The following is a 27,499-nucleotide window of genomic DNA, read 5'->3' as shown; positions in this document are numbered from 1 at the left end:
TATACGAAAATTAATTTCCTTTCAAGAAAATTGATATTAGCCAATTTCCCACAAATTGGATAGAATTAATAAAAACAGATATAGTTGATAGGTTATTCAGAAACAATTCTTCATCGTCTTAAATTTTGTAGTTTTTTTATATGACATGTATTATGGAACACCTTGTATATGAGGCGTTACACTCACCTCTATGGCGAATCGTTAACATTTTATGTACCTATCGGTACGAGTGAAATCGGAAAATTAATAATCCAACAGAAAAAAATTCACAAAATTTTTTCGACAAATATGGCCAGCCAATTTTGTAATTTGGCCCCGGTGAACGGACGGTGGTTTTATGGAAGGGTCGATACTGGATTCGACATACAACGATAATCTTGTTTCACTCGCAAAACTCGTAAACTGACTATAAATGAAAAAAAAGGACGAAATTTTTGAAGATAAAATTCAGTGACGTTATATTCTGTAAAACTTTAAAATGTTAGACTTTTATTTTTGTTTCACATATTACATATGTATATGAAGAGTATTACTATAATCAGATAGTGTAGTTACATACATATATAATGTAAAGAAAATTATAGAGTCTTCATGTTATGTAAGTGATACAAGATTTTATTTTAGATTATTCAAAATTAGTATTTACATTAAGCTTGTTGGTAGTTACTAATCTATTCTGCAATGGAATCTCTTTTAGAGCAGTTGAATGTTCTTCCAAGAGAATGCATCGGTCCTAATTGGAAAAATTTAAGAAACTGCATTACATTTGAATACTATAATAAAATTTTCATTATCACTGACATTAAAACATGTACAGCTTTAAGACTGCTGTCAAAAGAAACGACGTTGCATTTAATTTAATATAACTTCTGTTATTTATATTGAAACTAGTTTTGATAAAATCGAGTGTTGTATTTATTGTTATTTAAAAATTATATAAATATTCACATTTCAGTAACCAATATATCAATCCTACCTATTCAAATAACATATAATATTTATCAATTTGTACTAAATAATAGCCCAAAAATCTAAGCTTATACAGACTGGAAATCTATTTTATTATTTATAATCACAGTACATTAACAGTGACGTTATATTCTGTAAAAACAAATGTGAAAACTTGAATTTATAAAAATTATACTTAAACATTTCAAACAATCCTCATGTACCGAATATGTTTCATTAATCTGTGAATTCATGTCCATGTATTTGAAAACGACAGTGATTGTTATTTAATAGCAATTGTTTATACAAACTCGCAACTACAAAAACTTAATTATAAAAATAAAACTTGATTGAGAATATATTTCTTGAACTAATGTATTAATACTATATGATATTGATACAATGTAACATATAAATATTATTCAATTTCGTCAGTCTTAAAATTTTGCTGTAAATCCAAAACAGTCTAATCATAACAAACTATAGTCCCTTTCTTACAATTACTGATATATTAAATAATTTCTTTTAAATCTTTTTCAAGCTTTATTCAGACGACATCAAAACTCTTTTCAGAAGAAAATGTATTAAAGTATCATTCAACAACCCGAAGCAAAACCAATGGGTCAGTGCAAAAGTTCAGACAAGATTTTGTATTACCCTCTTAGTGGACTACATAATAACATTCATTAATTACAATTCAGCAATAATTTGATAAAGTACAGAACGATTCTTTTGTGATATATGTAAATATTTCTATTGTAATATTACAAATTTTATGAATATCATTATTATTAACACTGAATTCACACAATTAAATTATATTAATAAATTTCCAGTTTATTGCATCTAACGACTAACATGTCAGCGTCTCTAAATAGATACCAAATTTTCGTAGGTAATTTGCAACGTTTATTCCTGTACAAAAGTCGTGCACATAGATATGATACATAAACACAGCCTACAAAAGATTATACCCAACTTCGTTTCATAACAACAAAATTCACACAGTCGCATAAATTTTGGTTTCGAACAACAAAATACACAATGATATCAGTTTACAATACAACACATTAACAAGATTGTTCGTTTCCACCAAACCATGGCAATAATTATCCTCTCCAGAAACATCCATCGAAACTTTTGCGCTGACTCAATATTAACAAGCGCACGTACAATCCGACGAATCGTTAAAAATGAACCTGTACATGAAAAAAAAAACGTTATATTCCCCATTTTCGACATTTTTTTTTTTTTCATTTTTAAAATCATCCGTTTCCCGTCCACTCCACGGTATCGCCCGCACCCCGTACATCCGGGATGTCGACTCGCAGCATCGGCAGGCGCAGCCAAGCGTCCGCCAATTATTCAGCAAATGTTATAATTGGCACATTCCATTACGCGTAATGGATCGCACTTAGCGGCTGCCGGTGTGATTGGGGCTCGAGAGCCGCAGAGGAAAGCCACGGGAGGGGATGAACGGCAGGGGGGGTGAAGAGCAGCGAGGGAGAAGGAGGCCAATCTCGATAATACGACCGTAGCGAAGGATACGACCTGATGCGTGCTGGGTACTCGAAAGTATCATGTATCTGAACGTTGTTTGGGACCGATTGAAGTGATTTGATCCTGATCATTGAGGATATCGATACGAATTTCTGTACGACGTGTCTTCCTGGTATTTCTCACAACAGTTATAATTAGACTGCGGATTTTTTTGCATTTATGGCACCTCATGATCAGTGATGGACAAAAAATATTTGAACAAATATTCGAACAACAAATACATCACCAATTTTTAATTTTATTTGTGCTCAAGTACCAAATACGTTAGTATACTGCATTTGGTAGTACACAATTACAGAACACTTTTATTCAGTTTCGTTATGAATAAAGAATACACATGTATTTCGTAATCATTTCATCAATAGGTACCAAATACGTTAGCATTTTGTATTCTGTACCCAAGAATATGAAGAATACTTTTATTCACATTTATTCGTAGCTATGTAGATAGATGTATTTTTTTAATACAATTACACGCAGTGTATAAGAGAGTATCATTTCACGTTTGAAACAGGTAATTAATCCGGTATGATTTTGATACCAGTTCTATGCCATCAAAGCTATACCGAAACTGATATATTATCGAAAACCGAAATGAATACCAGTATTTTTTCGATTTCTATAAGGGCTTATATATGTATATAGGGTTATATGTATAGGGCGAAGGTATAAGCGAAACTACCGGTATAATACCGGTATTTTACGTTTCAGTAGAAGTCCCTGGTTTAAAAATAGTCGACGGATACGACTACCTGGCAGTTGCCACTTTATTATTCTGTTAGTTGTAGAGTTTCAGGTATTCATAATTTTCACACAAACTGAACGTTATGGTCTCTATTCTGTGTGGTTTCAACATTCGTTTAATTCAACAAAAGGGCTGTTTCAACACTACTAACCATTTCTTAGCAAAAACAAAAAAATACGTGTCTAATAATTTTTAGTTCTTTACAAATTCATGCCAGTGTGAACAAAAAAAGTTTCTACCCTGAGGATGTTTCTCTGTAAGTTGACCTTTCGCATTTCCTTTACACCTTCACCTACAGAACAACTATTGACATCACATTACGACCCCCTTGACACGAAGCAAGATTAGTCTGATTCATCCTTTCCTATCTCCAAAAGCAGTAGAGTTATTCAGGTGACCTGTTTCAGCCTTCACCCTATACAGGGTGAGGCACTTAAAAGCGGCCACCTGAATAACTTGGCTGCTATTGGTGATAGGAAAAAATGCATCAGACCAAAATTATTTGGTATCGAGGGGCTGATCATCCGATGTTACTAGTTTTTTGATAGGTGGAGGCGTCAAGGAGACATGAAGGTCATCTCTGTTTTTTTAAATGGAACGGTATGTTTTTTACTTACATTCTGATAGAGTATTTCAAGACGAATACAATGACCTATTGGAAAGGTCATTCGTGGTCTGGGTTAAGCCAATTGTGATGGGAAATAATTTACTTTGAGGAAATGATCAAGCACCGTTGATTTATTTATCTAACAGTAATACACGACTATTACAAGTGTTCAAAATAGTGACCGTGAACATTGATGCATGTTCTGAAGCGTTGCTTGACGGATAATACGGCATGTTGAATTTCAGTTGTGTTTATCACGGCACAAGCTCTTCTTATACGCTCTTTCATGTCTTCTTTGGTTGTTGGTATTTCATTATACATTTGCTGCTTTAATTTTCCCCACAAATAGAAGTCTAGAGGTGTTAAATCTGGAGAACGTGCGGGCCACTTTTAGCCATTACATTTAGTAAACGAATCCTTCTAACTTCACAAAGAAACTCAAGTCACTTGGTCCAATTTTGAAAGAGTTGTTCTGTTTTAAAGGGTGTACGAATACTTTTTGGACCCACTGTATGGCAAAAGGTCAACCGTTTCTGAGATATAGACATTTTGTATGTTAGCCTCATGATTGACTTATTGGATTCTATCACCGCATACGATATTTACCTCAGTCTTTATAAACCGCGTTCTGATTGTCCTCAATCAATTTCCATACATACTTCATGAGAGAAGATTTAATCAGGAATCAATCAGTTGTCATCAATCGGCGATTGTGGATCTGTTTAGTATTACATAGCAGAGTTGGGCAAAATGTAATCTAATTACAAAATCCAAATCACAATTACAATGTAATTGCAAGACAATTACAATTACAATAACATTGTAATGAACTATTCTAAATTTACAATAAACATTACAATGTAATTGTAATTGTAATACTCGCGCAATTACACTACAATTTAGATTTTTTAATGAGATTACCATGCTGAAAATATCAGCGTATTACTTTAATGAAAAAATCGCAGATATGTATTTTATGTGAGAAAAAAAATAAAAAAAGATGTAAAATGAAGAGGAACATCTTTTGTAACTATCAAAAAACCAGTAGTAAGTCAATCATGATGTCAACATACAAAAATGTTTATATCTTAAAAACGGTTGTCCTTTCTACCTACGTTTACTAAGGCTTTTCTACTCAGCACAGTAAATTCTTGATGAGTGTTCGAAGGTTCCTCGGCACTGGACATTAAATATTTCATAAACTAGTCATCGCATGTGGCTGAAATAAATATCACTGGTTTCAGCATTCGAAGCTCTATCATTGTGCTAACCGTTATTAAAAAGTCAACGTTACACCTGCTTAATTCTCCTAGTCAGTGTCGAGGAGCCTCCGAACACTCATCGAGGATTTACTGTACAGTATATCCTAAATACCATATCAATCTGAAACCCAGACCCAGAGTGTATTAAGTCCACTTTTAAAAAAAATGACATTTTCCATGTTTCCTGTATCAAATATGTTACTCTTGCTGATGGTAAAAATTATTGTGTTATAAGTCGTCTCGTTTTTAACATAGGTACATAATAGTCCAAAAATGAAGTTCATATTTTTAAAACAGTGTAGAGGTCATCACACATGGGGGAATTAATGCAGATTACACCTTTCTACATATAGAGACTTGTCAACACCCTGTACAGTCTACTTATCAATTTCAATGGGTATCCAAATCGCCGCGAAACCGTAATCGTGACAAAGGACGCAGAGTGCTCCCCGAGCGGGAATCGATATTACGCGGAAATCGGTCCATAATTTACGCGTCAGGAATGATTTGTGCAGATATCCCGCGCTAGGAATCTTCGAATATCATACGGTTTCGTTCGATAAACGTAGATTGGATAGCGAGCCGCGGTGCCATCATTTACTCGGGGAACAGGGGAGTAACAGATACGGGCTGTGACAATTATTAGGATGGCAATTACTGTTACGGCGCTAGCGGGCGTAACAATGGCCGTTGGAAACGGGGAAATCTAGCCGAACGGCCGGCGAAATAGACTCAGGTGCGCTTCGCCGGCCGCTACTGAATTTATAATTCTGTTAGGCTTCCCCCCTCCGCCCGCAACGCGCCACGTGCCGCCGACGAACCCTCTAAATTCAAATCGCACCCAATAAAATGCTTGGGGAATGGTTTTTTGGCGTGATCGAAACAGGCGATCCGTCGTTTTTATCGAATTAACTTGATTGAAGGACGGTTGCGTGCCTCACCGCGACAGTCGAATGAATTTAGATAGTGGAATAGAAACTGCAGTTAGAGATAGCGTCATAAACTTAGGGCTGACGCAGTGGCGAATCCAGGAACCTTTCTGGAGGGGGCGAGGAGGGGGGAAATATGGAAAAATACATAGGGTAAATGTCCCAATTATTGCCAGTGTCCCTAGTACTGTCACTTTATTCATTTTACTGAATGAAAAAATGTTATTATTAATATCGAACTCTGATTTACATAAGAACACAGAAGTACGTGCACTAAGACGTACTTGATATTTAAAAATTAATGTTGAAAAATGAAAGTTCAATTTGAGTGTTAACCGACCGAGCACTGTCCCTGAGTCACGCGTTCGCGAGAGCGACATGCACACAGTGACAGAGTCAGAAGTGGGGACACGCGGTCTCGAGAGCGACACGCACGCAGTGACGGAGCTGTCGCGTAAATCGCATAGCGACCGATGTTTGTTTACATGCGAATGACCGGGCCATGACGCTGCAGAAGTATTAACTAAGAAATATAATTTGTTTTATAATTCACGAGATTTTTATTCTAGTTAGTGTAATAAGAAGCATGAAAATCCAAATGTAATGTGGAATCAGCTAGTCATTAGATTGTATACATGGTGACGGTGACTGGAGGTCGAGCTCGAGCAACCACCACTGCGTAGTAATATCGGTGAGGGCTCAAGCTCGAGCCATAATGGTACTGTGTTAGTACAGTGTCGGTGAGGGCCTCGAGTTCGAGCCTCGCCGTCGCTGTGTAGCAGTAGAATATCAGTATGGGGTCAGAAATGACATAGGGACCGGTGACCATGTTTCCGTGCTCGAAGGGTTAAAGACGCGACTACCGGTTCCTCTCGATTGTTATTGCAAACTCGGGTCCGAGAAATTCTTCAGACCCCCGTAAATTCGTTTTTTATCCGAAGCCCGAGTGTCGGCAACAAAAACGGAGTGGCAGCAAAGTATGCGCTTGACAGGTTCCACGGCCTCATCCCATCCAGTGGTGGGGATAACGCCTAAACAATAATCGTGTAGAACAAGACAGATGATAATCGAGACGAGTCTGTATGTAAGTAGAAAGCGGTGGCGAAATCATGGTAAAAAAGAAACCGTGATTTTACTTTGCAACCTACATCTATTGTACAAAATCAATTGTTAATGTATATAATAATTAATTTAATTTTTGTGGTGACAGTTATGGGTACACTCGGATTTTTTGGAGATTTTAATTACTTCGAATCACGAATTTTGATCCACGCTGTCGTCGCGTTAACCAAGCTGAAATTCATAAAAAAATCTTAACATTCTTTCAAACATTGTTTGCCGACAATTACCGAAACCTTTATTCTTGCGCTATAATGCGGTATAACGTTGACCGCAAAGTGTTTAACTGTTTTCTAAAATATAATTTTAAATAAATATAATTTAATTTTAATAAATATAATTTTATTAATATATTTTCAGTGCACCGTATTATTTTTAGTATGATGTATTGGTTACTTGATAAATATATACATATAGGTACATTTCGATGGTGAACGACATAAAAACGGATATTTTCTATAAACATTAAAATTGTGCAATTAAAATCTAACGAAATTCTGTCGATTCGAAATTTGGTTATATTTTTTTCTTATAATAAGTTACAATAAATTAAAATTTCATAAGGCGGTAAACATTTTATCTACATAAATTCATGGTTCCTCTTCTCTATCCTAATAGTACAAGGAACTGTTGTAAGACAGGAAATGTTTGTAGAACGCCCCTAAGTATCTATGACACCCTAACATCCCCTGCTACCCTGTCACGTTCATTGAACGTTTACTGACGCGTGCCGTTCGATCATTAAGACTTGATCCTCCTGCGAAATCAAGGAAACGCCTGTGTACACACGGGAAATTATCGCCTTTTCATGTGGACATATGTTTACTAATTTATCTGACTGATTCTATTATAAATACATCGTAATGATGAGTAAGATATGACTGAACTATTATTTCATTTTCAGTTTAGTAAAATTCTTGATACAGAAATAAACATCTTAACTGTCATTTTTACAGGAAAATGTATAAAACTGTGAATTTACATCATCAGTGTACTAATAACACGTAATCATTTACAACTAAGGAGTTTACTATTATAATTAAATTAGTTTCTAATGACTGTAACTCGGAAGGAAGTATTTACTAATGGGTAATAAAAATAAATAAAAACTATGAAGTACCGGAAAACGTTCGTACGGTTTTTTGTCAACGGTAAATAGAGAGCAAATTCCTCTTATTATTTAAGAAGTTCGAGAAAAGCAGACTGTTTCTTTTGTACATATTCTATGTTCACCTTTTCATGCAACTTTGGTGACTGTACTGTTATCGATATCATTTGTTAATAAATATAAGTCACGTTTCTCTATAACAATTTAATGCATCCACTTTTGGTACGACAATTTTATAAAAATCAATAAACATTTCTTATAAAACATACTTCACAGATTTGCATCACCATACATGTAAGTGTCTGGATACTTCTAGGCGACAGTGTAGAGGAGATGTTTCTACCACTTTTACTTCCAAACTTACTGCCAAAGTTGTAGGAAATTTTTAAGATCTAACACTTTAATATATCTAAAACATAGTGGCTTCATAATATAGAGTTAAAATAAGTTTCTTTTGTCCTTGAATTGTAATTTAACACTATTTCCACTAGGATGAAGCACCTAGCACAAACCCTACACTTTCACCTAGCCCATATTTAGACCCTAGCCTGTCTGCATTTGGTCCTAGTCAGTATTTGAACCACCTCCGCTACATATAATAAGCTCACATAACCTAACTTCAACATTTACCCAGAATCTGCTGCCCAATACAAAATACACTAACCTAATAAATGTGATTCGTTTTGTCCTACGCTCTCTAGTCGACTCGAATTTCCAATAGATACTCTTCACTTTCCCAGTTTCACATTTACAAAACATCCAACGTCCCAGAAAATCGAAAGAACAAGATTTGAACAAACCACGAAATCAAGACAGAATAAAGTGCCTTCGAGTATTTGGTTCCGGTTGAGCCCAGAGCCTAGACAGCCGACATCCGTTTCCTAACGTCCGTCAATTAACGTCCGACGATCGGCCCAGCAGGAAATAAAGATTCTTCGTATCGACTGGCACGGGTCCACGGTAGGCAGCGGGGGCATTGAGGAATGGCCTGAGCTGGCTGATGAGGCGGAAGGCACCTAAAGAGATAAAGCGGTGAAACGGAGGGACGAGGCACACACAGAGGGATGTTGGGGCGGTCGAAAGTGGTGGGGGATGGTAAGAGCCTGTGGAGGTACGCGAAGGGAGGCGAGAGGGAAGAGAAATCAACTTTTATTTGCCCGGAACGTCGTTAGGGGTAAGTGGAGGACCGGAGGGTGGCCGGACGTAATGGCGCCCTCAACCCAACCTCGGCTCTTGCCTTCCGGTATCTGTAGCTTGTGTCTACCGTGCCTCTTCATCGCTCCCTCCCCCTTTTGCTCCTATGGTTCGTCTGACCCCTTGATTCTACAAGACGATTCAAGAATGTATCAATGAGCTATGGAAAATGTAGCGATGGAGAATAGGAAAGTGTCTTGATCATTTTGGGGGTAAAGGAGATTTCTAACAAGGGAAGACACGGAAATTTCCCCCTCCGATTTTGATGAAACTTCGTATGTCTGTTAAGCAGTAAAAAATGAGGGATACGTATTTTTTTTGTCGGCTGAGGCGCGACTTTAAAGAGTGAAACCACCCCTCGAAGTTTCGACCCGAAAGTACTATCTCGAAAACCAGAGGAGATACATGAAAAGTTCTAATGGACGAGGTTTGCGGTTTTTATGTAGAATAGAGTAATATGGTGCTAACAAATTGTCCAAAATATAATTTGTTTATAAGAAACAAATTTCGGATCGAAACTTCGAGGGATGGTTTCAACCCTGAAAGTCACGTCTCAGCCGATAAAAAAAAATACGTATCCCTGATTTTTGTCTGCTTAACAGACATACGAAGTTCCATAAAAATCGGAGAGGCACACTTCCGTGCCTTCCCTTGTAAGTGAGGTTAGTTTAATTGTATTTTAATATCTGGACCCCAGAGCTAGAGTGTTAAGTCACGGTTTCTGAACTTTAGAGAACAGCAAGTCAAAGGTGAAAAATCTTGGAACTTTGGAATTGTTGGAGCCCACAAGGTAACAGAAAGCAGAAGTACACTTTGTTAACTATATAGATACTTAAACATTATTTATTTAGTTACTAATAAAAGGTGAATTATAATATAATAGAAGGTAAGCCATGGCAACGCCATTTATACTTGCAGCGACTGTGTAGAAGTCGAGAGGAAGGAAGGCAATAAGCGCCACCTATTGGTGTTACAAAAAAACCGTAAATTGTAGTCGGATTACATAGGATACGAGGTTATATTTCTAACAGGAACTATTCCGTGAGAATCCAACGAGAAACAATCACTATTTTCAATTATTGAATGGACCTAAGATAAGTCTCGATATGTAGAAATGATGAACATTGTATTAAGAAGTCCCCTATGTGGTAGTCTTTACACCGTTGTTTGAGTGCAAGATATGGACCTAATATCATTTTTACACTATTATGTTGAGAACCAAACGACTTAGAATGAAATAATTTTTACTATCAGAAAGTGTGAAAAATTTGATAACGGAAAAATGTAAAATGTCATTTTTTTAAGAAGTAGTACAGTGACCCTTCGATGAATGCGTCACTAGGAACGGCGTTGTTTCCACCAATTGGGGGAGTCCCCCTGTGGAACCAATCAAAACAGAGTAAACAGAAGCTAAGCAGAGGCTCGGCTTCGGACAACAAACAAATTTATGAGGGGCTGAAAACATTTCGGCTTTGCCACGAATGCTCCGAAGTGGACCCGAGTACATCGCACTCATCGAGAGATTACTCTAGTACGCTTTGGTCGTGGGGTTCAGATATCTTAGGTGTACGCAAAAGTAGTTGACGTTTCTATAATGAAAATTTTTGTTCATATTGAGCAATTTCTTTGTAATCCTTAGTTAAAACATTGTATGTAACAAATTGTGATTTTTCAAGATTTTCTGAAATATTTGAAGCTGCACATACTCCTTACTTTTTAATTAAAGTTAAAATACCCTCAGTGTCTTTTAGAGCTCTATAATCGATCTGATTTGTCCTATGTAACATCTACTAGATTAGGTAGACCTAAGCTACCACTTGAAATGATTAGTGATTACTCATTTTAGATAAAAATTACCTTCCAATACATTACACTTGATCTGTGCATTTATACAGTCAGAAAACAAATTTATTATGAACAATTTGTATTTTGAACTTCTGCATTCTTTTTTTGTATAAATTTAAGAAACTGTTAATTTATTATATGTTATAATCAATAATTTAATTCGTCTTTAAACTTAATTTTACGGTATATTCTTTTAATAGTTCTTATTACGTTTAAGAAACAAATACTTTTACAATCGTCTATTTACACTAACCACCTTGTTAGATAGGTACATTACATTATTGAAATATCGTATATAAAACTTTCATCTAGGTCGAGGACTACAACTAATCAACATAAATAAAAATGTCTTCTATTTGTTATTCATCGAAACAGAACAAGAATTTTATTTGCAGAATACACTAATAAATTCCCAAACTGATGAAATAAATAGACGTTTATCGAAGAAAGTAAGAATTTTATTCACAGACGAAAATAATAAATTCTAAAACTTATGAAATAAATAAAAATTCATTAATCTTAACCATTAACGATGGTGTCTCGGTCTAACATGACATAAAGTTTCATAAACTGTATGCACCATTCCATTATCACAATGGAAAGTTGTTTATGTTAGCATTTTATAAGACCTATCTATTTTGATGGAATTCACTCCAAAACACATCCAAAAACAAATTAGGATGGGTCTATCTGAATCCTGGTACCGTCGTTTATTCGATCATCAAAAATATTGGCCTGCTGAGGGTGAATTACAGAATAAAATTGTATAGGATCATATTAATAATTCACATTACAAAGTTATTCTGCCTAAATAGACCACAAAGAATTGAACCGAAAATAGATAACCAGAAAACTCAATATCCAATTGACGTCAAATAAGTGCAACTGCCAAAAAAGATTCGAGAATAATAAATGAATACCGCATTACAACGGCGAGTCGACAATGGCTTTCAATGAAGAGCACGAGCAAGAAAAGCTAATTCCAGAATGACTACACGATAAATTCGACCCTGACTATCCCGACCAAGCGATATTACCATCACAATGGTAGACGTCGAGTGGTACGAAAAGAAGAGGGTTTGGGCGGGCACGTCGAGATTGCGACGTCCGGCGTCCCAACGCTCCCAAATGCCGTCGTACACTTCCCCCTTCGTTTTGCGACGCCCACCCGATTACGCGCGGCTCTGGTTTTCCCAAACTTCACCATATCCAAAAGCACGGCAAAATTTATACAGTCACGTGCCATTTACTCTACAGGGTGTAACAAAAATGTTGTCCGACCCGGAAATGCGGCACTCGGGGGGTGAATTGGAACAAGTTTTTCCTTAGCAACAATGTATTCTGAGGCTTCGATACTGAGATATTACCGAAAAACCGCGACCAATCAGAGCGCGAGTTTGCCAGCCGATTTCCCGCAGTAACGCTGCTTACCAGTCGTAGCGCGTAGCCACCGCTAGCGCGGGAACTCGGCTGGCAAACTCGCGCTCTGTTTGGGCGGGGTTTTTCGTTAATATCTCAGTAACGAAGCCTCAGATTACATTGTTGCTAAGGAAAAACTTGTTCCAATTCACACCCCGAATGCCCCATTTCTGGGTCGGACAACATTTTTGTTACACCCTGTATATCCGTGTTATCCGAACGAATAATTCGGATTCGAGGAATTCAACTGAAAATAAAAGCTGTTACTATTTTACGAGTCTGAATTATGCAATGTGATGCAAATTTCAGGTGAGATATTTAACACTAGAACTAGGGATAAATCGATAATGTCAAGATATCGATGCGGTTACTCATAACTTGTATCGAAAAAAGTATCGATATGTACTTAGTATCGCATCAAAAGTATTCGGTACTAGGGTTGCCGATTTTTTCGGAAAGTATCGATTTGGGAAAATGTCCATTTCTAAACAATCGAACTTCAAGAAATCGATTCAACATTTAAATGTATATTAGGTGTATATTAAAGTGATGTTCGGTAAATAACATACAAATGATAATTTTGTTTATTTTTAATAGAATAAATTTATTAAATCAAATGAAATAATAATCCCTCTTATTATGGAAATGAATAAAGTTTAAAACGACTAGGGTACATATATTACATATTTATAAAATAAATAATAATACTACGACATAAACGACATCAAACACTATACATATGTATATATGGTCATGTCTGTAGCTAACTTCACTAAGTATGTCATAGAGTTCAGAGTTCAGAACAATGTGACTAGTATCAAAGACATAAAAAATTACTAGTGATTAGTAACGTCGAAAATGGTAACACGATTTCTGTTCCCAGAACATCGATTCCGTAAATCGATCTATTCTCAGAAATCGATCTGAAAAATCGTAAATTAGGGGGCAAAAGATCGATCTTCCGATTAATCGATCTCAAATCGGCAACCCTATTCGGTACCCACTGGTATCGAAGGAAAATGAATACAATGTTTCTTTTTATTAATATAATATATTTTAACCAGAGTTGAGCAGAATTATATTTGAATAATACATAGTGAAAAGCTGCAATACCTAAGAGCGTCATCCTAAACTTTAAACAGTTAATAAAATTAAATAATTGTTTACCATATGTCGACTCATTCAGGAAGAAGTCTTATTTTGTTATAAAAATTGGAATTTCCGAGTTTAATCAGTGCCAAATGGAGAAGTACTGTTTTATCTTTTATTCTTTATTGCAAACTCATTATGTTGATAATGAATTTGCCCATCTCTGATTTTAACGAAGATTTAGTTTATTAATGAGTATTTATTAGCGAACATTTATTAACAAAGTAATGTAACTGGAGGACAACCACCTTCACATTCGTTAACTTTCATATCGATTACTCGCTCCATTTGATATGTGTACGTTTTTTCACTACCGGTTATATATCCCAACCGAATGTATCGAAACGAAAATATCGATTTTTTATTTGCTTGGATCGGTTCATCCTTAAATAGAACTACCACCAACTAGCAACGAATAAATACTAAATTATTATACATTGTATAACATAGTAATGTTTATACGTAATATTGAATACAATTTAGTATAATATAGTGTAACATTAAATATATTGTAAATTAAAAGTCAACATAAATTCTACCAAACGACATATTTTAAATTCAGTAATCGTAAAATCAGAAATCTGCAATCCGTCATTTTGACGAGTTTGGTAGTTCCACTGTTAAATATATGACTAATAGTAACTGCCCCATATATGCACATATTAGACCAAACTCACTGAAAATAAGGGAGTTGAGAGAGATACTATAATAGCAGAAAACCTGGAGAAAGAAATTTAGAAATTGGCGAATTTTGTAAAGGATAGCATGAAGTCGAGTTCCTTTTTCTAGGAGGAGTAAACACATGAAGATTAAGCAACAACTGTACAAAAAATAACACAAAACTAATACATAAAATACTCAAATTATTGAAACATAGACATTAGTAGTTTGACAAGGAGAGAGTCTCCTTGGACAATTTTAGAGTGTATACCTTTCTCATGTCTATTGTATTTAATTACGTTGTATAAAAGTTTGTAAATAACTAGTTTATTGTATAGCGTTACAATTTCACATAAATAAGAGGAATAAAATATCGTGTGGCGGAACTCCTAGACACAACAATGCGAAAGAAGATCTTGTTTGAAAAGCGTCGATCTAGGCCGCCTGAAACGCCTCCGATTCTAAGCTCGATATTCATTTACTCTGTGTCGTATCAGGATCATTTCATCTTTACGCTTCATTCTTTCCACCGTACGGCCACGTGCCCGCTGCCCCACGCGCGTGTACACGCTCTAATGGAAATCGCAACATTACCGTGGAGGGGGACGCACTCCCCGAACGTTTACCACTATTAGGTCTTTTGTATATAAAATAGAACGCTTCCACCGGCCGGAAGCGAGTAGGAAGGAAGAGGGAAGACGGTGCTCGGCGCAAGAAAAGGATGGGCGGGGTGGATATTACGACGAGCAGCATCCAACCCTCGACTTCCGTCGTGATAAATTAACAGAAGCTTACGACACTTCGAGGCCCTTTGTCGTATGTAAAGACAGAGGGCAGGACATTAAGGGGTTGCTTAACCGACGGGGATGATGATTTTTAATGAGCGCCCGCTGGTTTTGTTTTGCAATTACGCGTGAGTCAGATGTGGGTAAACTTTATTGGAAATGAAAATAAGAAATTATTATTTGAAATAATTTATTTCGGAACTTTATTTTCAAAACTGATATTCGAAAGTAAAAATATTATTGATGCATTTGAACTAATAGCAATATCAAATAATGAATTATTTTGTTATTTTTGTACTTCAAATTTGGGAAATATACGGGGTGGCACACATAACTCTTAACAGCTCAATATCTTGAAAACTTGAGCTGTTAAGAGTTATGTGGGCCACCCTATATATTCTCATACATCGTAGCGAATAAGAAAACAGTTCGTTACAACTTCGTATATTTGGTTTAACTGCTTAATAAAGCATTTAAGAGCCTATATTTTTATAACATTTTTTTTATATCAACTGTATCTTATGTGTATAACCCTTAACTGGTCAGGTGGAAGTCTTATTATTTATTGCACAAATCTTGTTACTTATTACACAACTAGTTGTTTTGCATTCTCACATACGAAAGCATCGAAATAAACAAGCAACACTCGAACTATCAAAGCAGTCAAAATGATTGGTTAGTATACTCATAACGATGATTAAAATGTTCGAACAAAAATGTTAAACCAAAATGCTTTATTTCCAATAAAGTATGTTCTAATATCCAAGTCCAAATCCAAGTCCAATCCATATCCATAATCCAAGTTTATTCTAATATCCAAAATATAATCAGTACTTCAAGCTATAACATTAAATAAATATATGAAAAACGTTGTACTTACAAGATGGAAAAATATTTCTACGAGTAGCCGTATCCAATAAAAACAGGTAAAATAATACCTTACGGAATGAAATCCACTTTCTACAAATACCATTACAGTAACGCCAACATCTTATTCATTCCCCTTATCACCGGTGGTACCGAACGTTTGCCAAAAGCAGAGAAAGCAAATTCCATCGCAAAGAAGTTTAAAAAAAAAGAAGCCCCAGCACGAGACTTTTCTAAAATCTATTCTAAAAAGAACCAAACCACACACACGCAAACTCTCCCTCGATCATTACATATTTAAAAAAAAACACTCGCACACATACATACAAGAAAGAAACGCGCGAAAAGAAATCGAAACCAAAGAGAGTAAAGTGTGACGTCCAAGGTCTTCAACGCGGTCTCAAGGGGGTGGTTGAACGATCACCGCTGCGATCTTTGGGATGGATGGATGTTCAAACACGGAACACCGCGATCTCATTATCCCAGACCAAAGAAAGCCAGCGAACTTAAAAACGATATCCCAACGGATCCCGCCGCGGAACGATTACTTATTGAGCGCTAGGAGGGGGTTGAGATTTTGAATGGGAGCGCGCGCGAGAATCCGCGGTGATGTAACCTCGTCAGGAAGCGGCAGCGTTGCGGTTAAGTAATAATAAAGCTGCGTTAAGGGGATGGAAAAAGGAGAAAGATAGGTTGGGGGGAGGGGGTGGCCGTGTATGGACAGACTCTTACGCTGAAACACGAGGGCGATGGAGCCGTAGGACGAAGAGGAAGGGTGGTTAGAGCCCGACGTGATACAGAGCGACCAGAAGCCCGGAGGTCGGGCTATCATAATATAGATTAGCTCATATGGCTCTCCCTTATGTTAGCTCGGATCTGGCTCATAGCCTCGAGTGCTCCGGGATTCACTATTCATACACGCGACAATTAGATAGGCATTACTCTGTACACGTGTGTGAGGGGGCCACCTCCGACAGTCCCCCACACAGCACTACCCTCATTCTTATGTATACGTGTGTGTCTACTGAGAGAGGGGGGGCGGGGGTGGTGCCACGGGAGCGGAGTTGGCTGAAACCAAGGACTAGGAGGGGCGGCTTGAGTCAACCCCTAAGCCAGTGTAAACACGTTTTAATAGAGATTCGCTCGAGCGGTTATAATAGCTTTGCGGATGTAGCGGCCCGTCCGCCTTTCGCGAACCCCCGTCCACCCCCACCTCTCTACGCCACCCCCTTATCACCGACGTCTGTTCTCGGCGAGAACTCCTCCGTGGACCCCCCTCTCGATCGTTATTCCGAGACAGAAATTTTATAAATTCTTGGAGATGTCTTCGGTGGATCGTTCTTCGGTACCGATGACTTTTTTTTGCTATTGTTGGTGGCAGTTGATGGTCAGCGACGTAGGTGTGGGTCTAATTTATTTTGGAGGTGAGGAGAGCGATGTAAGTAGACTGCGGATTTTATGCATTTATAACCTATGGAGGTCTGTAAAATACAATGATGAACAAAGCTTTCATCAGATCCAAGGAATTCTTTATTTTATTCCGAACCCAATATGATACTTACAAGAAGAAAGGAAGTCCTTATGAATAACATTAGAAGATCTCATTTTAAATATAAAGTTGCAGTCTAAATATAAGGTTGGTAAGAAATTAGTTTCGGTTTTCGAATTTTATCTTTAAAACCATAGAGGTTGCTTGATTTTTCTAACTGTCTCAGGTAGTTAGTAACAGTTGGGTGGCTTAAGCTGCGTCTATACTATATAGGGTGGACCACGAAACCGGATCAGCGTAGATTACTCTACTGCTAGCTGCTCGATCGAAAATTCTTTGTATACTTAACCATCAGTGCAAACGTTATAAATAAGACTAGGTAGTTTTTTAACTGTTTAGGCGAGTGCATTACTACTAATGGACACCATTTTGAACATCGTTTTAATTAAGGTAAATGATATTTTCTTAATGTTTCTACCGTTTAGAAGAAAACAATTATTTGTTATGATGTTCGTCGAATTTATCTCGTATAAATTTATATATTATAAAGAAAACTGACGGTGTCTTTGAAAAAAAACCATTAAAAAATTACACTTATGACAAATTTCTGCCGCCATCTGATTCGTCTTTGGAAACCGTTTAAATTACGTAATACAGTGATTCCTCGATGAATGCGACACAAGCAACGTGGAACCAATCAAAATCGAGTAAACAGAAGCTAAGTAGAGGCTCGGCTTCGGGCAGAAAACAATTTTATGAGGGGCTCAAAATTTTTCCGCCTTGCCACGAATGCTGCAAAGTGAACCCGAGTAGATCGCACTCATCGAGACATTACTGTAAATATTTCCCATATGATCACATATAGAAGAAGATATTTAGGTGGCCCATTTTATGCGGAACACCCAGTATATTTCTTTAAATCCTACAACTTTCATTAGTATCATTTTCGTATATTGTCTGCCATAACAAAGATATTTCAGATGAACAAAGCTTGTTGGACACACTATAGAACCGAGTCAAGTACAAATAACGTAAAACTACCTAATAGCAAACTTTGCCCCCTGTGTCCACCCTCCAATTTCCATTCCACAAATAAACCCCCATTCACGCTGTTTCGCCATCCGATTCCCATCTCTCGGAATCGTTCCTCTCGATCATCGTCCTCGTCCCGGCGGCCGTCACGCGAACCCCATGAAAAATTCACGATCCATCAACGGGAGGAACGTGCACGAAGGTCGCATCCCTATTAAATCTAACGAAGAGATTTTTCGCCAGAGGCTTCTTTTTTTTTTTTCTTCAGTCAGTCAGCCCGGGGTCCCGGCCCGGCCGTGTCTGTCAACTAATTTCCCGGGGATTTTAAAATCATGGCCAGAGCACGGGCGATTTACCGAGCATTCCCGCGTTCCTTTCAAAACTGGAACGTCCACCATAAATGCTTGAACGGCCCTAAGACGTCGTTTCACCTCGTGGACCGTATAAATACGAGGCTTTAGCCCCGCGCGCGCGCGACCTCTTTCATATATAAGTTCCGCCCGGGTATTGCACACGTTCCCGGGGTGCCTATGCAAAGCTCATTTCCTCGGAGATAATTGCACTGTGATATCGCGAAACTCATCCTTTTTGTGTCATAGACAGAGAGGCGGATAGAAAGAGGCGGGAAAACGGAAGAGAGACAGAACCCCGGGTGGTGAAGGGGTGCGGAAGCTCGGTTTTTATTAAAGTTCCTTGCACGTTGATGCCTCACTTTTATGCTGCCGTTCCACGGCGAAAACTTCCCGTAAGTCGATAAAGTTTGTGGTAACTAACAGGTATTCGAGATTTTCTCGTGCTTACGCCCAGAATCGCGTCAAATATCCACGTTACGTTGTCATTCGTGGATTTATCGGTGCATTCGGATATTGGGAGTTTTGCTGACAATTTGTCTGATACGATGAGTATATATGTTTTTTTTATTGTTATTTTTTTAGAGGTTTGTCAAAGAGCTGAAATGGCGAAGAAATTAAATAAAGAACGTTTCTTTTGTTTGTGTTGCTGTATGCTCAAAAGATGAATATACTTTTGTAATGGTTTTAGTAATACATTTCAATGGTACACATTCTTATTTTTTAATATACGAGTAATATGGTGGGAATTTAGATTGATAGATGATTCGTTATTTTTGTTAATGTTGGAAATAAGTTTTGAATGTTGTACTATTAGAGATATATTTATTTATTCTCGGAGAAGAGATACATATAGTAGTCATTTTGACTGACCAACAGAAATCGTCGTATTACTGGTTCAAAAATTAGACTTTGTATATCTTTATGTGAGTATACACCTATTTAATTATATTTAAATGTATAATATGAAAGATAATTTAAAAATTTAAAACTTTGTACACAATTCATTCTTCAAGTCCGTATGTAATGAAGTTTTAGTTATGGGTCAAAATGACCCTGCGGCCGTCTGACGCGTCAGTCCCACAAAGCCCGTCTTTTGAAAATTTAAATATTGTTTCTTTTCATATATATATATAAATGTTATATTTATTTAAACAAAAAATTATGAAATATTTTATTCAGAACACATTTAAAATATTGAAGAAGTAGGGTTTTTAATGAAATATTTGCAGTTAAAAATGATTATAGCTACAAATATGTGTATTTCTTGTTCTTGAAGACATTGGAGGAATTACAAATATTATTTTCGTCAAATCCTACAATATTAAATTGAAAAATATACAAACGATGTGAGTATTGAGCAGGTATATTATATGAAAAGATACATATCAAATTGTATGAAGTTTCAAAGTATAGTTGAAAATTTATATGAATTATTCCATTAAAGGTTAGGTGCACGCGAAATAATTAACACTAGAACTACCAAACCCGTCAAAATGACGGGTTACAGATTTACTATTTTACCATTATTGAAGTTATAATGGTGCTTTTGACGGAATTTATATTTGCTTTTAATTTAGTACAGATTTTATTCTATCGTATATTAAGCTATGTTGTCTTACATATTCTGCATATTATTGTATTATACAATTTAATTAAGTATACATTCAATGCTGGTAGTTCTTGTGTTAACAATATGAAGTAGAAAACAACAATGTCATTAATAATTATTAAAGATCCATTTCATTATGTACAAGACACTTTACAAAATTGATTTTAGATTATAATGGAATTTACATATAATAGTTCATTAAATATTGAAGAACATTTCAAAGCATAAGTTCGTTATTACTTTATGGTCATAATAAAAAGTATAGAGAACTCCGAAGTATTACGATTGTAACATTGATTAAGTGTGGATCTTTTAAAGCAAATGCATTAATAAGCCCAGGAACATATGTGCCCCACAGGGGGTTTGTCCCTAAATAATCATATGGGGTTGTGTCGACCAAATATTTTAACGTACACATTACACTATCTATTTTCAAATGGATTTCTGTACTCAAGACGCATTCCAATTAACGATGCATATAATTGAAAAATATAACCGCTTGTTTACATGAAAGTATTAAACGAAACATTAATGTGTCTTCGTGAATTCTCAATAAATGGCAACAAGTTTTGCTTACCTTATGGTCCCTGCGATGGAGAAAATTAGTTCTCTTGATAAATTTGGTGTATTTTTTCCTAAAGTGAATCTAATATAAATGGGGAAAATGTTATGAAATGATATGAAAAAATCAGTATTTCCTAATTGGCTTTTAAGTTTCATTCAACACACTCATTGATATCCAACAATAAACCAAGCATCCAGCTCAAGTATCGTAGCCAATATTAGTATAATAGTATAATATTTAATAAATAGTATTTTATTTGAGCAACACTGAAAATGGTATAGATTTATTTTGAAATACTTTATTTATTTAAATGTATTTTAAGGTTATTCAGAATGTTCGAAATAATTTTGTAGAGAATAATAATACAGGGTGGATGCACCAATAAATAAACACGCACCACTGAATCAATATATATTTACCATTATATATAAAAACGAATAACTTAAGCTATTAAAATAAGCAAATGATGGAATATTGATTTTTTTCAATTCCTTGTTTCAACTTCAAACAATTTTCGTGCCATTGGTTCGAAATGTTCATTTACGTAATTTTGTTCATTCACGTTTACACCAGAATGTACCCTTAACACTAAAACTTTCTAACCCATAAAAATGACGGATTGCACAATCCTTATTTTACGATTACTGAAATTCTTATAGTGCTCTTAACGGAATTTACATAGGCTTTTAATTTACTATCCATTTTATGTTACACTATAGTATACTAAATTGTACTATATATATATTATGTATATTACTATATTATACAATTTAATTTAGTATAATTCAATGCTGGTAGTTCTAGTGTTAAACCAGTATTTGAAACATTGTTTTTTCTAAATTTTATCCAGCTCTGCCTACGTTTAGCAAATTAAAGAAACAAAAAAAAAAACAGTTTTTGATAGGGATAACGCGGGACGAAGCGCGACGGCGGACGCAGAGGGTTGAAAGTGGCGGTGAGCAAGGGTGGAGAACGCAGAAACGCAGCGAATCGGAGGAGGTCGGGTCTCCGTAACGGGTCTAGGGGATGTTTGCGCCTCTATATGTATTCCGGGCCGCAGTAAGAGCCTGCCGGCATACGTACACGGTCAGGTAGCGTAGGTACCGTGAAATGTGTACGTGTGGCTCCATACAAACGACAGGCAACGGAGCCAAGCAGCTATCCATCAGGGTGCTTTTGTCGCCCTAATGAGAGCCTGAATTATTCAGCTTACGGAACACTCCTCTCTCTCTCTCTCTGAGAACCCCGCCCCTCCTTCCTTCACCGTGGAACATGCTTGCATTCGTTGCAAAACTTAAGAGTCGGTCGGCCAATCCGATGCGTAGGTTAACGATTCCTCGAATACCGATTCAATGGAGCTCGTGGGCTTCGAATCCGTTGTTTGGTAGGATTCCGCCGATGACAAGGTGAGGAAATATCTCAGTGGACAGTATTAGACACAGTCAGTCGATATATTATAAAGATTAGTACCTATTGGTAAAATTGTTATATTATAAAACTACAGTGAATTTTGTAAATAGTCATCCTCTATTTTTGTAATAGATCACTGAATATGTCTAATAGATTGTGTAATATGTATAGTGATCTAATATCTCTATTTTTTGTACAATATGGTGACCACGTACCTCTGTTTCTTTTGTAATAGGATGACAATCTATCTCGACTTTTTTTAATGTTAAGGTAACAAAATACATCCATTACGTAAAAGGTTCCTTTTACACTGTTACGGAAACTTGACAAACGGATTGGTTCAAGAAATGTATTCATGTCTGTCAAATGTCAGAATAAGATATCCCTTTTGAAGAACAAATGAAGAACTTTTTTTCAACAGTTCAAAAAAGAGAGTAATAAAAATTGTTAACATTAATTTTTATTGCTAGCCTTCATAACAGTTCATATAACAGTTCGGTCAAACTCTGCAGAAGTGATTCTCAGGTTAACCGAGTTTTCACGTCCCGCAAAAGAAGCAATGGTGAAAAGAAACGAAATCTTTTTCAGTCTCGTCGGAAAAGAACAAAAAAGAAAAGCGTAACCACTGATGTTCAACGACAAAATCCACGGACGGCATAAACTCAGCGGAACGACACCCAATTCCTGATGATGTCCTCACAAAAAATGGCGTTCCTCGGATTACCCACAACACACCACACAAGATGAAATTACCCATTCGAGTTCAGTCAAACTCTGCAAAAGTGATTCGAAGGTTAACCGAGTTCTCACGTCCTGCAGAAGGAACGGTAAAAAGAACCGAAAGCTTTTTCAGTTTCCCCCGAAAAAAGGTGCAAGTGGAAGACGAAAGCACTGGTATTCAACGACTAAAGCCACAGCACGGTAGCAGCATAAACTCGGAGGAACGACAACCGTTTTGCAAGCCGCAACGAACGATCCAGGCCGGCAGCAGTCGCGCTAAATAATCATAACTCAGAGAGACATTTGTAACGCCATCCTCGCGCTCGTATTTATCGCTGTTGTTGGACGGTTTGTTGCAGCAATAACGGTAATGGGCCGCCCCGCCTGGCCACTCCATCCCCTTCCGCCGACGACCCTCGAATCCGCCGCCACCGGGCGACTGGCTACCCCCTTGCGCAAGCGATTTATCCTCGGGTAATTAGCACGGGTAATAATTAATGCCGCCGCGCATTGTGCTAATTATCACCGGAGAACCTTTTAAGAAATGAAAGAACATTCGAAATAAAACAAAGAGGGCCCGCGGGGGTAGCAGCGCCGGAAACCAGCGAGCGAACGGCCGGTCGGAATCGGCCAGGGGAGATAAATAGGATGATAGAAAGATATTTACAATCCGGGGAAACGAGACTCTGGTGATAATAAGTAATAATGCGATGGGATAAAGTGGGCGTGTACGTGTCTATGGTAGCGTAGGTGATAGTGAGTGGAAGGGTTAGATACGGTGTTCCTTTATTTTTGCAGAATTTCTGGGGTTATGTAAGACGGAAGTTTTACGAATTTTTCAAGGGATTATTGAGAACTCAAGTTGGAGGAACTTTTTGTCGGGAATGAAATATATGAAACTTGAGGGAAAAGAGTTTTTTTATTTGTGTGCTTGTCAGTTTGCGAAGAAAATGGCGGAGTTCTTGACTAAAGTGTAGTTTCTAGATAAAGAATTATTAGATTGGAGTAAAATGAATGGACGTTTATCTGATATATGTATATTGCGCTATAAAGTAAATTAAGATGTTCTGGATCGTTTGCAAATACAGAAGGGAAACATTATACCTGATATTATTAATATATAAACATATTAATAATCTTAATATATGACTTTCTAGATAGCACACAGACGGCTTAAGACGGCTTAATGACGCCTTAAAGGCAACTCCGACCTAAAATAGCCGTAAAATGGGAGTCTTCAAGGCGTCATATTCTATTCGGGGTGTAGTTGTGATCTTAACGTGTTCAGCCAATGTTTATATCCCATCAAACTGCTGCCTTCTTTAGAAACGTTATATCAAAATCTACATATATTATATTAAGCTTATACATCCTTTTTAAGGAACTTTTACAGAACGATGAAGTCAGAAATCCTAATAAGTAATAACGATTCTTCTGATGATTTACAAATATTGTTTAATTACTCACATCTTCAAACTGGCCCAGCTTTGTTAATTTCGTACTTTCCATTAAACATTCCCCTATTGACCCTCGCAAGGCATTGCTATTCTTAATATCAGTATGTTAGTAAAGATTAATATTTTCTACAGTAGACAATTATTTCATCGAAATATACAACAATACTTCTTAGTCAACTTCTAATTCAAGTTTAATTGTTTTCGTTTAATTATTTTATCAAGTACACTAATATTAGTGATTGCAGTAAGAAATATGAAACATTGTTGTTATAAATGTCTACATACTGTTCATTACTTAATTAATATAAAATAACACTTATCCATTGTCAAACCTATATAATTCTTCATGTGCTAACTAGCTTAAACCTATTTGGTATGTACAATATTATTACAATATAATTGACAATATATATATATTTATATATATATATATATACAAAAATACTATATTGTATCTTATTATAATATAAAAAGCAAAGAAAATCTGAAAAAAATATAATTGACTCAAATGAATTACATACCGGGAGACAATTACTTTGTTTAAATATATTGCACATGAGATGGAATATTCATCTAGTCTTGCTTTAATGAATACTGAAAAAGTATATAAATTTATCAGTTGTTGATGCTAAGTATTGTCTCAGGTTATTATTTACAATTCAATATTATTTCATCTGTAGTATTTATTATTTACTCTCTCTACTTAATTGCTAGTAATTTACGTTATGTATGCATCTGGACACTACGTAGAGAACTACTTGAAACAACTAGAACACTATCAAACAGTAACGTACAGACTTCCCATCACGAATGAGGTATAAAAGTAAACTTATCATATTACGAATCGTCGTAACCCAAGAAATCTGAAGTACGTATCAGCATATTAAAAAGCTCCTGACTTTCATAAGATCATACTACGTTATAAAACCGTTAAATTTCGAAGTTATATTCGATCCACCTCGAATTCAGCTAGCTAATGATCTACAATATTACCAGGTCAAAAGTCTTCTGTATGATACAAATCTAATTCATTCCTACATTAGTACAAAATTTTTCGAATTAAATTTCGGAAGAATTGTATTATGGCGTCATCAATACATATATTATATGGTCTGTTGAATTACACCTAAAGAATTTTTAAATTAGTGCAATCTACACAGACAAATGGCAGAACCAATCACATCTTAATTCTGAAACAAACCCAGTTCTTTCGAAAATTTCCTATGCGAGGGACTGACTAGTGGCGCCGCCTCTCAATGACCAGCTGAACTAATTTTGAAACTTCTGTAATGCTAGTTTCTACGATCACCAAAAGATAGCGCCACCATACGATTCTTGCCTGATCACCCTAGAAGTATACACATAATAGACTGCGCGCTCTTACGGGAGAAGTCATGCACACACCGAAAGACAAAAATAGTTCAGAAGTGGTGTTCTCTCATTCACACATCACTGAGGGAGGGGTGAAAACGACTGGAGGGCAATGAGGGAAAAGGATATTGTATACATACTAGGGGCGGGATTCATAGTCGTTGCTTATTCTTAAGCAAATGCTTAAGTCCCCAGTTATAAATGTGTAGTCCATACGTATACACGTATACATTCATAACTGGAAACTTAAGCATTTGCTTAAGAATATGTAGTGATTATGAATTCCGACCTAGGAATTCATTAGGACCCTATTACAACCGCAGAAGGTCCTCCCCTTCCCCACCCCCCTCCAACCAGCATTTGCTGTTGCCATCTCTCTCTGGCGTCGACATAAACTCCTCTCATGGAGCGCGCAGTCTATTATATAAATGCAGCAGAGAGCAAATGAGACTGGTCACATCTGGAAATTCGTTGTCCTCGGGCAAGTGCTGCACCAAGCGGCCAATTCTGGCATAATAGTAGGAATCTGGCGATGCAAAAGTGTCGCCAGCGCCTGGTTAAAAACAAAGAAAAATAAGGTCTGGTACCCTGGGTTAAATGGAGAGAGAAAGACGACGGCTCGCGAACCCGTATCCATCCCCTATTGCTTTGGATCATAGTGGGCTGGTTCCGTATGTACCAGACCCGAACCAAGGATCAGAGCGGCAGTATGGTAGTTTGGTAGTGCAAGCGAGCCTATCTGGTACGGAGCAGGTATCCACCCCACTCCCTACCTAAGCACGCACGAATCTTTCTCCAAATCCTATTTGCCAGGCAAAGGCTAAACACCGTCCGATATCTGACGTCTCAATAGGGACCGGAGGGATCGGCAAACGGTCTTAGTGTGCGGACCCACTGCCTGTACCCTAAGTCTATGTAGAGAATCAACGAGCAAAATAAACTAATAATAGCTTGGTATACACAATGGATGATTACAATTTAAGTCTATTAATCGATAGACTAAAATGAACAATAATAATTATTAATTATAATATAATTTATAAATTAATTAAAATTGATAATAATGGTTATCATTACGATTTGATGAATATGTAATGATGATTTGAACAATGAATATCTAATTATGATTTAAGTCTAACTTACAGTAACTGAACGTACTGGTAGACGCTTTGAGGATGTAGACGTTCGTCGATGTCTTCTTTCGATGGAATAACTAATTGGAAAAATATTTTTAATTATACAATACACATAGAATGCAGGTAGTAAAACTCAATTAGACGAATAGATTAATAAATT

Source organism: Dufourea novaeangliae, unplaced genomic scaffold (genome assembly GCF_001272555.1).
Source record: "Dufourea novaeangliae isolate 0120121106 unplaced genomic scaffold, ASM127255v1 scaffold443, whole genome shotgun sequence".
In the NCBI taxonomy this organism is placed as follows: Eukaryota; Metazoa; Arthropoda; class Insecta; order Hymenoptera; family Halictidae; genus Dufourea; species Dufourea novaeangliae.
This window is presented reverse-complemented; position numbering follows the sequence as displayed.